Below are 18,469 nucleotides of genomic sequence, written 5' to 3' on the forward strand. Positions count from 1 at the left end.
CCTTCGCTTACATAACCGGACCTCGTCGAGCTAAGCCACAGCCATTTCCAATCGGTACTTGTCATTAAAAAATATTGTTGAAATATTTGGCACTTAGAATATGCATCTCTAGATTAGAGCAACGAATCGACTAGAACGGAATTCCGTTCAAATATCCGAAATTTTTGAATATTCGCCCAACCCTGAACCAGCTATGCTCAACCTAAGTTTTTTAGCAAAAAAAGTAGCTTACACTAAAGAAAACGAACTATTCAATAAACCGTACATTCTACACAATTTTGTGCAGTCTAAGCAATCAAAGCTCTGTAAGTTTGAGCGATCACGTAAGATCTGACGGAAGTTCTCACCATGAAGGCGTCGATGGTAGACTCGAGGGTAGATGGTAGACGATGCCTCACGACCAAGGCATCGAACGGACGCAACGATGCCAGCAGCTTAGGCCAGGCACTCAGGCAGATCAGTGCCGAGCAACCACGGGTATTTTAGCCACGACTTGAACTGCGCAAGTAGAACAACACCGAGGTTATGATGATGATGATGCCTTCAAATATGGCTCATACCCACTCAGGGGGATCAACCGAAAATTCATTACATGAGTTAACTATCCCATTTTGACCCGTTTTTATGAGAAAAATAACGTACGTAAAACGAAAACAGTGATGATGACGATGACGATGATGATGATGATGATGATGCCTCCACTATGGCTATTGTCCACTCAGGGGGATTAGCCAAGATCTAAGGGCATGAAATTCAAGGCCTTTCAAATGATACCTAATCCTAACTGAAGGAGGATAAAGCACACGTAAATACAGAAAGAGTGTAATATTTTTTTTGCCATTTTGAACGGACAGAATAATATATATCTTGAATTGAAATTGCAGTAATTTCGAACACGTTTGAAGTTGATGTTTGGAATTTGCCAAATAATAATATAATAACAAATATACAGATAGGAATCTAGAGGCGCATTCGTTTTGTTTCACGAAGATAACTGCAAACGGCATCAAAGGCATTCCTGTGGTTGTAGCCCAGATCCGATTAACCAAAGGAGAGTATATTCTCAATGGTGAAGGGCAGCCCACGATTAGCAAATGGTATGACAACGAGACGTTTTCTTAATAGACTGTAACGGCGGCATGACAAAAAATAATGGTCTATTGATTCCAGATCTGTACAAAAGCTGCATAGGGGAGATATTCCCAGACCAGCCCTGTGTGAATATAGATTTAAAGAAGGTACACGACATCGCAATCTTGTTGGCATGACTTCCAGTTGTCTAGTATGACACCAGTTGGAGTTCCATCGATATTTCAAATGTCTAAATTGAGTGCATGGTGCCACCGTGCACTGAATTTAGTAAGTTACTGATGCCGGCAAATCCTTCTTCTCCTCCTCCTGTCATGGCACGCACCCGATGAGGGGAATTGGCCCAGTAGTAGATGAATTTGTTCTGTATTTTCTTTATTGCATTACTGGCTTCAGCTATCACTACTATTGACTGATATATCGAATTTAAGAGCAAATTATACGACAAAACATTGTCGCGGTGCAGCGCGAACCAAGGGCAGATGAACGTTGACAGATCGACTCTCAGCAGCCGAACAGCAAGATCGCCTTCTTTATCTTCAATCAGCCAGAGCTCCACTACTTGGTGTCCGCCAAATCCCCTTATTGTCGTTTTGGTCCACCAGTACACACGCGTCATTTGCCCCCCCCCCCCCCCCCTCTTAATGAGCATCGCCCCGATGCGAAACCAGTAGTGCAGTTTTTTTGTCTGTTCTTTAAGAAGTGTCTTGCGCAGTCACTACCTTTCATAAGGCTTCATGCGCACAACGTGAACTAGTTCAGGACGGTGCTGGCGAAGCCTCGTACTATATGAACTGTCGGGGACGACCTCGTAGGTAACATCACTCAGTCGTCGCAGTACTAGATATGGCCCAAAGTATCTCCCCAGGAGCTTTTCAGAGAGTCCTCGTTTCCGTATGGGCGTCCGAACCCATACTCTGTCGCCGGTCTGGTAAACGACTGTTCTGCGGCGAGAATTGTAGCGGCTCGCGTCGTACTCTTGTTGTTGCTGGATTCGCAGGCGTGCTAGTTGCCTTGCTTCTTCCGCTCGTTCTGTAAACATCTCGGCGTCCGGTTCAATGTCGTCCCATTCGTGCGCTAGCATCGCATCTAACATGGTTCGTACTTCCCTTCCGTGAATTAGGCTGAACGGGGTCATCTGGGTTGTTTCTTGCTTGGCAGTGTTGTATGCAAACGTGATATATGGCAAGATTTCGTCCCAATTTTTGTGTTCGACGTCTACGTACATTGAAAGCATGTCTTCAATTGTTCTGTTCAGATGCTCTGTAAGCCCGTTCGTTTGCGGGTGGTAGGCGGTGGTCTTGCGATGGGTTGTTCCACTCAGCATGAGGACTTGTTCCAAAAGAGCTGCCGTAAATGCGGTTCCTCTGTCTGTGATTACGACGCTTGGTGCACCATGCCGCAGGACAACGTTCTCGATGAAAAATTGTGCCACCTCCGCTGCTGTACCTCTCTGGATAGCCTTTGTCTCAGCATAACGGGTAAGGTAATCAGTCGCGACAATAACCCAGCGGTTCCCAGCAGTAGAAGTAGGAAGTGGGCACAAAATATCCATGCCAATCTGGTCGAATGGTGTTCTTGGGACCTGCACGGGCTGCAGAAGGCCAGCTGGTTTAGTCGGCGGTGACTTCCGTCACTGGCAGTCGAGGCAAGTACGAACATGGTGTTTTACGGCTACGGTCAGTCTTGGCCAGAAGTAGCGCTGCCGTACTCTGGCCAACGTTCTTGTGTAACCTAAGTGGCCTGAAGTCACCTCGTTGTGGCATGCTTCGAGTACTTCGGAGCGAAGGGCTGCTGGGATGACGAGCAAATACGCAGATCCTGTCGAAGAGAAGTTTCTTTTGTATAGCACTCCGCTCCGTAAGCAAAATGATGACAGCGCTTTTACGAAAACAGTTGGTGCCTTCTGAGATCTTCCCTCCAGGTAATTAATTAAGGCAAGTAACTCAGGGTCGCCACGTTGTTGCTGTGCAATAGCGGTTGAGTCAAGCACACCGAGAAATGCTGTTTCTTCCTCATCGGATAGAGTTGCCGATTCAATAGGTGAGCGGGATAGACAGTCGGCGTCCATGTGGCGCTTTCCTGACTTGTGTACGACAGTCATGTCGTACTCCTGCAGCCTGAGACACCAACGCGCTAATCTCCCGGTAGGATCTTTAAGATTTGTCAAGCAACACAGTGAGTGGTGGTCGCTGATGACTTTGAAAGGGCGGCCGTATAAATACGGGCGAAATTTTGTGACCGCCCATACCACGGCGAGGCATTCCTTCTCAGTCGTGGAGTAATTAGTCTCGGCGCGTGTTATTGTTCGGCTTGCATAGGCGATTACTCTTTCTGTGTCCTCTTGCAGCTGCACAAGCACAGCTCCCAAACCAATATTGCTGGCATCCGTGTGTAGCATCGTTGGGGCTTTCTCATCAAAGTGGGCAAGCACTGGAGGCGTCTGTAGTCGCTGGCGGAGGTTCTTAAAAGCAGCTTCCTCTTCGTTGCTCCATTGGAAAGCAACGTCTTCTCTCGTGAGGCGGGTCAACGGTGATGCGATGCGTGCGAAGTCCGCGATGAATCGCCTATAATACGCACATAGTCCGAGGAATCGTCGGACAGCCTTCTTATCAGTCGGCACCGGGAACTGTGCAACAGCTGCGATCTTTTCAGGATCAGGACGAACGCCTACGTGACTGACAACGTGGCCAAGAAATTGCAGCTCTTCATAGCAAAAGTGGCATTTTTCAGGCTTCAACGTCAAGCCCGCAGACCGTATGGCTTGTAAAACTGCCTCAAGTCTTTTAAGGTGCTGGTCAAATGTTGCGGCAAAAACTACGACATCATCAAGGTAGACCGAGCAGGTTTTCCACTTCAACCCAGAAAGTACGGTATCCATAAGTCTTTGAAAAGTAGCAGGCGCTGAAAATAAACCAAAGGGCAAGACTTTAAATTCATATAAGCCATCTGGTGTCACAAAAGCAGTCTTCTCGCGGTCTCTTGGGTCTACCTCGATTTGCCAATACCCACTCCTCAAGTCCATCGATGAAAAGTAACGAGCATGTCGAAGTCTGTCGAGAGAGTCATCTATACGAGGAAGTGGATACACATCTCTCTTTGTCACCTGATTGAGTTTTCGGTAATCTACACAGAAGCGCAGGCTGCCATCTTTTTTTTTAACGAGGACTACAGGTGACACCCAGGGGCTTTTTGAGGGCTGAATGACGTCATCTTCTAGCATTTTGTCGACCTGCTCTTGTATCACTTCGCGTTCCCTTGCAGCCACGCGATAGGGGTTTTGGTGAATTGGTCTCGCCATGTCCTCGGTAATTATCCGATGTTTGGTTAGAGGTGTGCGGCCAACTCTTGATGTTTTCGAAAAGCAGTCTTTGAATTCGGCCAGTAGCTCAAGAAGCCTCTTTCGCTCGTTCTTAGGCAAAGTAGTGCTAACGTCAAGAACTGGTGTCGAATCAAGTTTTGGCGCCTCGTCGACTACTGCCAAGCAGCCTTCTGCGTCTGTGATATCGTCGAAGTAAGCGACGGCCATGTCTTTTGGAAGGTGCCGGCGCTCATCACTAAAATTTGTCAGAAGCAAGTGCGTGCGTCCAGCGGCGACACTGACGATACCTCTTGCGACGGAAATGCCGTGTGTGAAGAGGAGCGAGGTTATTCGGTCTGCTACTCCTTCGCCGTCAAACTGGACAGCGGCTGCCACAGAAACAAGCGTGCATGACCGGGGAGGGAGAACCACATCGTCATCAGTTAGACGCAATTGGTTTGGTCGCGCTTGTGTACAATCAGGTGTGCCCGAACTGTTGCGGAATGTAATCAAACTGTCTGGGGTATTGATGACGGCGCCGTACTCTCGTAAGAAGTCCATACCAATAATTAGATCCTTGCAGCATGCGGCGAGAACGACGAACGACGCAACAAAAGAAGAACCTCCTATGTCAATTCTCGCTGTGCATCTCCCAGAGGGCATCAATAACTGACCACCTGCCGTCCTTATTTGAGGGCCTGTCCACGGTGTCTTCACTTTCTTGAGGCGCATGGCGAGGTCCTGACTGATGATAGAAAAGTCGGCACCGGTGTCGACTAAGGCTGTTACTTTTTGGCCGTCAAGAAAAACACTCAGGTCAGCGGTCACAATGTCGTCGCTCTCACGTCTTGTCGGATTTAAAGCGTCGTGTAATGGGGGCTTTTCGTCGTCATCTTCGTGGCCTGCAACCTTACCCCCGGAGGTCGCCGCCCTCAGTTTCCCCGTCGCGGGCTGGGTGACCTTCTTGCGTTAAGGTCCGCGGAGGTACGTCGGTGTGACGAAGGTGAATGAGCGGGAGAAGGAGAGCGGGATAGACGTCCCAAACCTGGCTGGCGGGTAGGTATTGCCTCCTCTTCAGAAGTACGGTATTCGTAAAAGTGAGAACGGGCTCCATGGAAAGAGGCGTCCTCCCGGCGTGGTGTGTATTCTTCGTTCGCACGTCGATCGTCAGACCATGTTCGAAGCGGGCGGAACGAATCATTGCGGTGCCAGCAATGACGGGCAATATGACCTGCACTTCCGCAGTTAAAGCATAGTGGACGTCGATCGATTGTGCTCCATGCGTCTGTTCTTCGGAGCGGTGGACGTCTGAGCCTCCCTTCTTGCGACGATGTCCATGGTGCTGCTGTGGACGCCTGGTGGTACGTCGGTTGGCTTGGCGGTCGGCTCAGGGTCTGCTCTTGCCGCGGTGACCAAGGGGCCGTCGGCACTGGGTGATATGGCGGCGATGTACCAGATGGTGAACGTCGCAGAGCATCGGCATAGCTCATGGGGCGGTGCTCGTCACCAGGACCAGCGGTATAAAAGGCGTGGCGGATTTCGTCGCGTACCAGTTCAGCGACGGACGCAACGGGGGTTTGAGCAACTGGATTCCAGAACTTTTGAAGTTCTTCGCGAACTATCTCCCTAATGAGGTCTCGCAGGGAGCTTTGATCCTCAGGTATGGCGGCAGCATTGATTGGGGCGCTGCTAGACACTCGATGATACTGCCTGCATCGTTGATGGAGCGCCCGCTCGATAGCCGTAGCCTCCTTGATGAAGTCAACTACGGTACTTGGAGGGTGGCGCAGTAGCCCGGCGAAAAGTTGCTCCTTAACGCCGCGCATGAGGTAGCTCAACTTCCTATCTTCACTCATGTTCGGGTCAGCTCGACGAAAAAGACGAGTCATATCTTCAGCAAACATAGTAACGCTTTCGTTGGGTTTCTGAACCCGTAGCTCCAACAGCTGCTGCGCACGGTCGCGTCGATCGATATTGGTGAACGTATCGACAAGCTGTTGTCGGAAGTCGCCCCAAGTTAACAGACTGGCTTCTCTGTTCTCATACCAAATTTTCGCACCGCCGTCAAGGTAAAAATAGGCGCGCGAGAGCTTTTCTTGTTCAGGCCACAGATTAATCTTGGCGACACGCTCGTAGTGCTCAAGCCAGTCGTCCACGTCCTCATGGGCGCCGCCACTAAAGTGATAGGGAACCAGCGGTTGAAAGATGGTTACCTGTGAAGGCTGTGTTGGCGGGGGGCCTTGGGGCGCCGGTTGCGGACTGGCGTTGGCCATTTGGAGAGGTAGTCGGCACTTGCGAGGTTCCGTAGAAGGCGTGAACTCTGGAGCGAGGCCTATCAGCCGCCGACTGAACCGGTGCACGGGAGTTGCAATGGGTGACAATGCGTCCGAGCTAGATGAACGGCTCCCAGTGGGAGTATGGAGCATTAGGTAGGGTTGCGTCCCAGCACTTCCACCAGTGTCGCGGTGCAGCGCGAACCAAGGGCAGATGAACGTTGACAGATCGACTCTCAGCAGCCGAACAGCAAGATCGCCTTCTTTATCTTCAATCAGCCAGAGCTCCACTACTTGGTGTCCGCCAAATCCCCTTATTGTCGTTTTGGTCCACCAGTACACACGCGTCAATATTTAAGCGATGAAGAATTTAGTGAGAATTAAGGAAGAATTCAGGCTGACTGATGAATTCCTTGATGGCCAACAAAACATCCCTGCCAATCCTCTCGGGTCCAACCAACCAACCACAGAAGAGGCACCAAAAGAATGAATAGATGATTCTGATAAATACAGACCCAAATTTCGAAGAAATGGTACTATGAATCTTCTCCTCAAGGACTTGACCCGGTGAAAGGATAGAATGTAATGACCAATAGTTTCCTCCACATCACAGAATATGCGCGGAGGGAGATCACGCGGTAGCGAAATTTGATTATAGGCACTTCCATTATTCTCGACCTCGAAAAATCGCTTCGCCAGGCAAATAAGAGGTGCTTAAATTCTGGAGGAGCTGTCAATACAGGGTCAGATAGGCTTTTTCTGAATGTTTGTGTGCAAACTTTTCCAATGGTGATGTGTGTTGTTAGCGGGAAAACGGAAATGATCGCCGCCAAAAGCGCCGCCTTTGCTAAATAATGAGTGCTTTCATTTACCAACGAACCTATTTGACCTGGTACCGAAATTAAATTATTACAGTGAAGGCGAGTGGGAACTAGTACATTAAAGAGCTTTTGTTCGGGTATTTCACCAGATGCGTAAAGAGCACAGATAATGAGTGAGCGATAATTACAGCCGTAATCGAACTACTTATGGCACAGCGGCAGCCTGGTAATGATAATGATGATGCCTCAACCCAGGCTCATACTGTTTTCTCTTCTTCTTCTCCTCACCCCTTGGCTCATACTCAATGCAGGGTATTGATCGAGTCATAGGTGGCAGATTGCCACCATCCTTCAAGAGGAAGTACATATATATATATACATAACAGCTGCATCTTGCCGGTACTTAGCTATGGAGCAGAAACGCAGAAACGTGGAGACTTACAAAGAGGCTTCAGCTTAAATTGAGGACGACGCAGTGAGCAATGGAAAGAAAAATGGTAGGTGTAATCATAAGAGACAAGAAGAGAGCAGGGTGGATTAGGGAAAAAACGGGGGTTAAGGATATCATAGTTGAAATCAAGAAGAGGAAATGGACATGGGCCGGGCATGTAGCGCGTAGACAGGATAATCGCTGGTCAATAAGGGAAACTAACTGGATTCCCAGAGAAGGCAAGCGGGTTAGGGGGAGACAGAAGGTTAGGTGGGCAGATGAGATTAAGAAGTTTGCGGGTATAAATTGGCCGCAGCAAACACAGGACCCAGTTGACTGGCGGAACATGGGAGAGGCCTTTGTCCTGAAGTGGACGTAGTCAGGCTGATGATTATGATGATGATGATGATGATGATGATGATGATGACTTATATGTATGGCTCACAACCTCCCTGGAATTGGATGGTTAGTTGCTTAGTTCCTCAAAATCTTTGTGCAACCCGCTCCAGAAGATAGGCCGTGAATCGGACGGTGCCTTGCCTTGTAAACTAATTCAATTACAGAGAGAACGGGTTGAAATGAATTAGTTAGTCATTACAGAATAACTATCAAAATCCACAAGATTACAAAAAACAAAAACAAAGCATATCCACGAAGTGAATGATGATGAGTGGGGCGAAGCGTCCATCAGTCCGTCCGTGCTTCCGTCTGTCCGTTCGTTCTTGCTTCCGTCCACCCACGTGACCATCCGTGCGTCTATCCATGCGTCCGTCCGTCTGTCTGTACATCCGTCTGTGAGTCCGTTCATCCATCTGTCTGTCTGTCTGTTCATGCGTCCATCCGTTCGTACGTCCGCGCGTCTATGCATCTGTCCTTCTGTCTGCTAGTCTGTCCGTCCGTCTGTGCGTCCATTTAGTGAACACTCCAAGTACCGCCATCTCGCATTCTCTGTGGCACATACCCGCTCTAGATTGGATATGTGCCACCGGTGGCTACGCAGTACTACATACATACATACAAGGGATGGACATACTCATGCCTTAAGAAGCTCTGACCCTAAAAAAAAAAAACAGGGAATCGGAGAAGAACCAGCTTTTCTTGTTGACTTCCGCACATGGCACACACCCAATGGAGGGAATTAGCCGAGAAAAACAGAATTCGTGCCATAATTTTTGCCTCATGTAGTTGATTATTATGCTTGTGAAATATTTATACGAAATGCCGATTGCCAGTGTTGAAAAAAATTTATTGCGCACCAAATTTAGGAAGATATTATTCTTCAGTGATCATGACGTACTACTCAACGGCGCAGAAAACATCTCTGAGCATGTGCTCCAAAGTAGTGGCCCCGAGATATAGAAGAACGTGCTCTGATCACTCTTTCCGTTTTACGTACACTTTCTATGTATTGGTCATTGATATTCTACTGAAAACGTCTCACTATTTAATATAATCAATTGTTGGCTGATATTCCTCAGTGGTTATGAGGCATGTTTGATGCATAATCATCATCATCAGCAGCAGCAGCAGCAGCATCGTCGTCATCAATTTCAGTAGTATGCTTTTATTAAATATATTTGAGTGGTGACAAGGTATAAAAAATATGACCAATTGTATTCTAGTTATTGCGAAAAAGGTACAGAGAGAACCTGATATATATACGCAAAAATTGAGGGAGAAATCGGCAACAAAATTTTGTAATCGCAACATTCAATAATGTCGAATTAGACAGATCGCTGCACTAGATAAATAAGAAAGAGTTAGTACTCCGGAAAAATAGCCATTGCTTACTCGTATACACTTTGCCCGATTCTAAGGCTGTGAAATAGCGTCATCGGTATGTGTGCTATTAGTGAGAAAACGGGGATTAAAGGTGCGGAAAGCGTCGTTTTTGCAAGCTGATCAGTTACTACTCGGTAACTTCTTGAGCGCTGGGACCGCGTATTGTTCTCCCTTATAATAGAGCGCATAGTATTCCAAATCATCGAACATTTGTCCTAAACAAAATTTAGGGGTCATGTACCGAGATTAAAGGAATGCTTTTCAGATGAGAGCGAACAAGACACTTAACTATTATCAGTATAGGCGTGTCACTGAATGTGGAAAGAGAAGAGCACGCAGAATATGGGTCAGTTATAATTCCCGCTACTTTAACAGAATTAAATTAACCTGGCTTAAGATAATACGCTTGCCACAAATTGCGCAAGAAAGATTAGATCACGGTAACCACAGAGAAAATGACCTGTCAAGTTCAGGACAAAACATTTCAATGCCAGATCTTTCGTGAGATTGTCGTGCGTCCATTTCAATAACAACATTCTTCAGCTCAGTATTTAGATGCCCTTGCCACAACCCAATTAAAAAGCCTGAGGATGATAGTCTAACGTCATTCGGGGAGATAAAAAAATATATATTGTGGTACACAAGATGTGCAGAGTATTGTTGAGTAGTTATAGGAAGCAAATCACAAATTTGTGCCTTTAGTGGATCAAGTAACGATTGAACAAATATATTTTTCTGCTTGTGAAACCCGCGCAAAAGCGCAGATTGATTGATATGTGGGGTTCAACGTTCCAAAACGACCATATGATTATGAGAGACGCCGTAGTGGAGGGCTCCGGAAATTTAGACGACCTGGGGTTCTTTAACGTGTGCCCAAATCTGAGCACACGGGCCTACAACATTTCCGCCTCCATCGGAAACGCAGCCGCCACAGCCGGGACTCGATCCCGCGACCTGCGGGTCTGCAGCCGAGTACCTTAGCCACTAGACCACCGCGGTGGGGTGCCAATGCGCGGAGAAACTTGTGTAAAGATTAGAAGTAAAGATTACAGTGATCCTGGTTAGGGGGTTTTAAGCGTAATCCTCAGAAATGCTGCACCCTCTAGAAAGGTTAAAGCGGCATAAAAGGGGTGGAGTAGACGCTTCTCGCTTTATAACAGAACTAGCAGACGAAGCTTGTAGGCTGGCGAACCAGAAACTAGAACGACACCGAATTCTAACACCAAAGAGACATATATTTCATTCGTCATCAAAAGTACTTTCCCTCTCCTCCCAGATCTAAGGCTGTTCAACCCGCGCAAAACGGCCATTGTGCGTACTTCTTTTGTCGCCGCATTCAACATGAAGGTTTCAATTGAGAAGCTCCTCATAAATAGCTTCAACGTTTTTTTTTATATTTCTCTTCCAGAACATGGGCTAAGGGTCACGAATAGGGAAAACAAAAAAATAGCACGCTTATTATTATTCAGTTTCAACTGCAAACTACCTGGGCATTTTTTCGAATTTAATTATGCTCGCAAGCCGTTGTCGTGGGCCACAGCAAAGAAAGCGATGTCGTCGGCACAAAATGAGTTTTCACCTCTGGCGAAATGGGAATAGTACTCAAAGAAAAAGTTATACTATACTGGAAAAAGTACTGGGCTTTAGGAGGCCTGTAATCACGCGCTACGACCTTGCAGCAAGATGCGATGCTGACGCTGATGTCGTATACGCCAATGGCTCCCGCGCACCCTAGAGCTGAAATATGAGTTCAAATACTACATCATTGCTCTCACTAATTTTTGAGGACTTGCCAATAAACGAACGGCTCAAGAAGAACTGACATGGGCGCATTGCAGGACTTCTCAAAAAATTTACAATAATGAGTATAAAGTAACGATAGCATAAATATCAATAGACATGTAGCTGGCAGTCAAGGAGCGCAGTTGCAATACAGTCACAGTATAACATAACTTGAAGTTTAAATAATATTTGCTTGTGCTACAATTTTCAGAGGCGAAGCTTCTTGTGGTCGAGACTTATCCGTTGGCGTTGTGCGCCGTAGCCGACGCTGACGATGATGCTGATGACGATGAAGAACAACCACACATTCTCTTTCGGCAACCCCGGCACAATACATGCAAGGTACCCACATCATCATCATCATCATCATCATCATCATCATCATCATCATCATCATCATCAGTCCGACTTCGTCCACTGCAAGGCAAAGGCCTCCCCCATGTTCCTCCAGTTAACCCGGTCCTGTGCTTGCTGCTGATGAGGTACCCATATACGTCATGACAATCATGATCACGGACAACGACTGGCTTGTGCAGTAGATGACGTCTAGATACGCTTTACGATGCATTTCGTATGACTGGAAAAAACCAACAACCATCAGGGGAACGTGCACAGACCTTATCTGGGCCAACTTTATAGGCTAGATCCGATATCACAGAACAGTAATGATGAAGGCTAAACGAAATTCCCAACTCTGTACAATATACCGTTTATGAGTAATAAACATTGTATGTAATTGATTTGACACCTATTTAGATGCGTGAGTAGCCAATGTCACAGGTGATTTATGGTAGCACCGAACGATCCCACTGTTTCACCTACTCATCATCATACACTTCGTGGATATGCCTTTTTTTTTCTTCCTTCTATTTAACGGGTTTAATCACAGTCGTGAATTAGGCATTTATCGCTGCTGTTCCATGATGTTGTTACGTACTATGGAGTAACTTAAGTAAAGCGCTGTTAGAGAAAGAAGACGACGTAGCTTCTACAATTACCGCGGTATCAATTCCCATTGTAAACACCTTAAGTTGTTCAGCAGTACGCTACAATATCAATGCCAAGCACGTGGGAGTTTGAGTGGGTCATGCGCCAAACCAACACGGCCACCTTGTGTCCATATTTATAAATTTCTGTGTGTAGGTGGCACTGCATGAGTCGCGGGCCACTAATTTTCCGCTGCTACAGCGAAAACGGGCCCACATGTTAAGAAGCGTGCAGATATACCTGTGAAGTAAACAACAACAAAACAACAACAACAACAACAACAACAACAACAACAACAACAACAACAACAACAACAACGCCAAGATGGCACGGAACGCGCGGTATACGTTCACAGCAAACGATTGACTATTGCCATTTCTGGAGCCTTTCTTCAAGACTTTTGGAGCAACTACTATAAACATACATGTATGCTACCCACTCCGCCATAAATTATATTTTTTGTGCAGTAGCGAATGATTCACTATTCTTCGGGGAAGCGCGGTATACCCGCTGTACACGTGTCAGAAATCATGTGTATTTTGTTGATGCTGTTGCTGAAGGCGATGAAGAATTATGCCCGAGGCTTTTGTAATGGGTTAGAGCAACGACACACTCATTACGTGATTCGCATTGTGTGACGCCTAGTTGTTACTTTACTGTTTGAAAACGCGCTGTTAGATACGTTAAAGCAATTCCTTACCCGACATGAAGCCTGCATAGGTTTGCGAAGGAGGTTCAATCACTGGCGTGGCGCGGTGGTAGTGTATTAAGCTTACACGGATGATGCTGCAGATTCGAGACCCACTATGTGCTCAGTGGTTTGTTTTTCATTTCATGATATGGTTGTACGAACAACGTGGGTGGCAGCGGACAGTTACACGGCGTTCAAATTGGCCCTTGTGATCTGTATGGTAACAGCTTTTGCTGTAAATGTTAGGAGGAAGCACAACGCAGGGAGAGAGAAAGGGTGTTCAGCTCAACTTAGGCGAAAGCTGGGGAGGGTCGAAGCGTGCAGTGTGCGTGGGTATTTCAACCCCACCACAGAATCTTTCCTGTTTTATTCACCACCTTCCGCTAACACACAATCGCTTTGCAGATGTCGTTCAAGAAGTGGTGTCTCGAATAGGTCTGTTCGTAAATAGTGGTGAACGATTCAGAGTCAGAACAAACGCTGAGAATACTACATGGCAAGGACATAACGCATCATCTTCTGAGTTGGTTCCCAGGATCACAGTATTGAAGCATACGTCGCATAGAAACGCCATACTTGTTCAGATGCAGAACAAAGTTTAAATTTGAATGGGGTACAGAAAGGAGGAGGAAGAAAAAAAGAAAACAGTATACGGTCATAATGAATGTTACAACGTGAGGTGATCAGTGAGCAACTGCTCAAACACAATAGGTTTACGCTCCATTACAACTCTGTCTGGCTGTGTGTTATGTTATGCAATGGCTATCAACAAAAAAGATTGAAAGAAGACAAGTCGTGCAACCGCTAGGTGCTGCCAAAGTTAAAGAGGCGATGAGATGTACGGTTTGGGGGGGGGGGGGGGTTAAAAGTCTACTGTGAGGTTGAGGGAAGTTATAGTAAAGCTGCCGGAACAAACACAGCCTTGTTAACCGAGAGCACTAAGCCATTCTGAGTCAAAAGATATTTTTGTGATTCTACGTGTCTGTTTTAAATTGTTTGACGATTTTGCAGCGAGCGGTTTCGATTACTATGCTTGAGCCATTGACATCGTCGAACAGCGCCAGACCTGCGTGTTTAGAAAAAAAGTGTTTAACGATTTCGAGTGCTTTGTGCTCGACTATGGGACGGCAGCGAGCCATCCTTGTTAAGGACGCTGAGCCTATCCCTGTGGAACAGTCTCGTTCAGACGGTGGATTGTGTGTTCAGGAAAAAAAAGTGTTTAATCATTTTGAGTACATGGGGGAGCAGCGAGCCGTCTCTACAAATGTAGAAATATCACGGCATATACCTTCATTGCTTAACACCACTGAGTATGTTTAGAAAAAAAAATTGCCACCCACATCTTCCCCCGAGGTAACTGGAGTAAATGCGTCGCATGCAGGGGGGTGGGGGGTATCATGTGATTGTTGCCCCGCCGCGGTGGTCTAGTGGCTAAGGTACTCGGCTGCTGACCCGCAGGTCGCGGGTTCAAATCCCGGCTGCGGCGGCTGCATTTCCGATGGAGGCGGAAATGTTGTAGGCCCGTGTGCTCAGATTTGGGTGCACGTTAAAGAACCCCAGGTGGTCAAAATTTCCGGAGCCCTCCACTACGGCGTCTCTCATAATCATATCGTGGTTTTGGGACGTTAAACCCCACAAATCATCATCATGTGATTGTTGCGTAATTGGTATGGTTTGGGCATCCTAATTGTTATTTCGTCTTTGTTATTCTTACTTATTGAATGAAGGAGAAGCGTTGCCTTCAACGTCAAGTGAAAGCCAAGTAAACACGCCCTTGACTGAATTCCGAGCGCGCGATCTGGTGCTATACATGTACGCGGTGGCCAGTCAGTGAATGGTTGTGCAGCGCGAGCATGCAGTAGGCCTAGCGAGGCGAGAGAGGGGGAGGCCAGCGACAGCTGTGCGGGTGTCTTCCTGGGCCGGCACGACACGTGAGATGCGAGCATGTGCAGTGTCGGTGTGGACAGCGTCACTGCCGACGCCGAGGCACGACACTATGCGACAAAGAAATGCTCCACACTTAAAAGTAATTCACGATTTAGAGTACTAGGTACTCTACTATGAGAGAGCCTAAAGCTGTCCCACTGCATGTTTGGAAAAAGTTATTTTCAGAGACGTCAATAACAACTCAACAGAACATTTTCTGGCTAGACATATACATCAACAATGATGACAAAGGAGGCATTTTTTACGTAAACATGGGCGTGAGATGGCGTATTTAAAAGAGAAATTTGTTGACAATTATACAGCACTCGGTCAATCTACTATGCTACAGCTGAAAGCCGTCCCTTATGCTTCACACTTGTCGAGGGCGTATTGACAAGAATTAACCTCGGGGCGGGATGGTTGACCCCACACTTAAAGCTATGCCAACGCAGGGTGTGGCAGAACCGAAATAAAAAAGACTAAGTTTATTTTGTACCTTAATGCGCATAAGACACTGTTACAAGCTGCCACTCTGGCGTCGCCAGCGCGAAGTCGGCGATGGGAATGACAGAAGGTTGGTTCGTTCCGTACGCAAGCAGAGACAGTGAAGAGATCATAGACGTGAGAAAACAAAACAAACTTTACTCTAGTGATATTGCAGCACACGGGATCTAATACAACACTTCAATACAACTAACAAAATACATCAACACTTGATACAACAAAAACATATATAACAAACAATAACTAAGCTTAGGAGAGAGAACTATTACAATCTACACAAACTAACAACAATAGAACTACGGAGGAGAAAGTTCGAAGGTATAAACAGGTGAAGGCATACGTGTGATGACCGGCAGCGTTGTGTCCCCGACGATCGGATGCGAGAAGTCGAAGAGAGTTCTGGCACGACTGCGATGTCGGCGGTGTTGATACGCTGGTGGCTCCGGGAGGCTAGTGCTTGCAGGTGACTTCGAGCAGGTTGAGCTAACTCGAGGCGAAGTCCCGATGCCTACATTGCAGACGTTAATATCGCGTCACAACTAGACGAACGGCTAAGTTTAGGTGGCCAGCCGATACAGAGCCACACTAAAAACTTCTAGAAGAGATGCTTGTTGATCTGTTTCTACACCATGTTGGTCAGCGACTAGTCTGCCTAGCAGGGCAAAATCCTGCGCTTAAATCCCCCTCGTATCTCCTCGCTCTCTTCCTTGGGGACAAGAGACCTCTACATGGGTCCAATCATGCGCGTTTAATTGATGGAAACTCCGCCCCAAAAATATTTTGACCCCACCCCTTTTTAATTGGGAGAGGTCCTTCAACTAGCGAAAGTGACAAACTGTTGGGTTGTTGTCGTACGGCTTGGCCACCAGAGGGTTTCCAACGCTTTTCCCCGTGGGAAACGGTCAGACTGTTTGGCTCTCAGCCGGTGCGTCCCGTAGCCTAATCCTTGTTCGGGGTACATCGCGGCCTTCCACGACCTTGCCGACGCCGCCGCAGTTACAAAAGGATCAATCGTCGACAGCGACGTTCCAAGAAGAGCACTCCTTTCTGCCCTTCTCGGCTCCCTTTCATGGGCCCTCCATTCCCACGGTCAGTGGGGAAGTACGGCGCCCGTTAATTGCCATGACGCAGAGCCGCCAAAAATGGCCATCCGTGACATTGCCCTCCACTATCAGAATGTAATTCATAACATTGGCTCACACGGAGGGGATTTTTTCGGCAACAAGGTACAAAACACCACCAACAAGGGAGACATGAGGACTGTCCCTCTCATACACAACATAAATAGGCAGAGTGCATCAAAGTAACAACAAAAGGAAAAAAAAACAATTGTTAGAGTACCAGCGTCAGTTACACGCAACAATATCAATGCGCCATGCAAACAAGAAAAAGAAATAGCCATGTACGGCAGCCATCAATACAGAATACAATGCACGAATGTATACTACGAACAATACGGAACAGGTGCGCTCCTCTACTTTAGTGAAATCCTTCAATGTGCATTACAACATGTAAAAACAACCAATGCACCAAGAAAAAACAAAATAACTCAAAATACACTTCTTGTACAATGAAATATGCACATACAAACAGAAAACAAACGACGAAAGGAAAAAAAATAACATGCTCATAGACTTCAAGAACTATATCCGGCTCAAGTAATCGGTTCCCACGTTTTCGCTACCCTTAATTTGCGTAATGGTGAACTGGTACTCTTGGAGTAGTAAACTACATCGAAGTATTCGAGCGTTCAGCTGTTTTGCCTGTTGGATATAACTCAGAGGCTGGTGGTCTGTCTGGACACAAAAATGTACTCCATATAAGTACATGGAGAATTTCTCGATTCCCCACACCAACGCGAGACATTCGCGTTTGATGGTACTATAGGAAGCCTCCCGTGGAAGCAGCTTTCGGCTGGCATAAGCTGTGGGGTGGAGCTTGCCTTCGTGGGCCTGCATGAGCACGGCTCCGAGACTTGTGTCCGATGCGTCCGTTTGAAGTATGAATGGTTGGTGCAAATTTGGTAGCCGTAGTATCGGCTCCGTAGAGACATGTTGTTTGAGACTTCGAAAAGCCTCCTCGTGGGCTGCTGTTCATTTCACCGAGTTAGCTTCGCCCTTCCGGGTTAAATCTGTAAGGGGAGCGCTGACTTCTGCGTAATTCGGGATAAATTCCCGATAGTACCCGGTCAAACCGAGGAAGGCGCGCACTTGTCGATTGGTTGAAGGACGTGGTTCAGCTTCGATCTTGTCGAGTGTTTTCCCCAGTGGTCGCAACCTGCCCCTGCCAACTCGGTGTCCCAAGAAGTCGATTTCTTCCACACCAAGTTCGCATTTACTGGGGCGCACTGTAAGCCCGGCCCTCTGTATGCGCTCAAAAAGCAGTTCCAGATACCTCAGGTGCTCTTTCCAAGTCTCGGTAGCTACCAGTACATCATCGTAGTAGTGGTCCACACCAGGCATACCTTCTGCAACCTTCCGCATCAACTTAGCAAATACAGCAGGCGCTGTCTTGATGCCGAATGGCATGAAGCGGAACTGATATAGTCCCGATGTCGTCGAGAAGGCCGTCTTCGCTTTGGACTCTTCGGTCAGCGGCATCTGCCAATAGCCCTTCACGAAGTCGAGCTTCGAGAAATACTTCTTCTTTCGCACTGTAGCAAACACCGCGTCAGTTTTTGTCATAGGTTTGGAGTCGGCCACCAGAACGTTGTTCAGGCGTCGAAAATTGATACACAGTCGGTTTGTACCATCGGGTTTTTTTACCAAAATGACTGGCAAATCATAAGGTGACTCTGATTTTTCAATGATGCCGAGCTCCTCCATCTCCCGCACCTCTTTCTCTACACCTTCCCGCGTTGCAAAGGGAAGAGGGTATTGTTTC

The sequence above is a fragment of the Rhipicephalus microplus genome, chromosome 9 (assembly GCF_043290135.1).
Source record: "Rhipicephalus microplus isolate Deutch F79 chromosome 9, USDA_Rmic, whole genome shotgun sequence".
Lineage (NCBI taxonomy): Eukaryota > Metazoa > Arthropoda > Arachnida > Ixodida > Ixodidae > Rhipicephalus > Rhipicephalus microplus.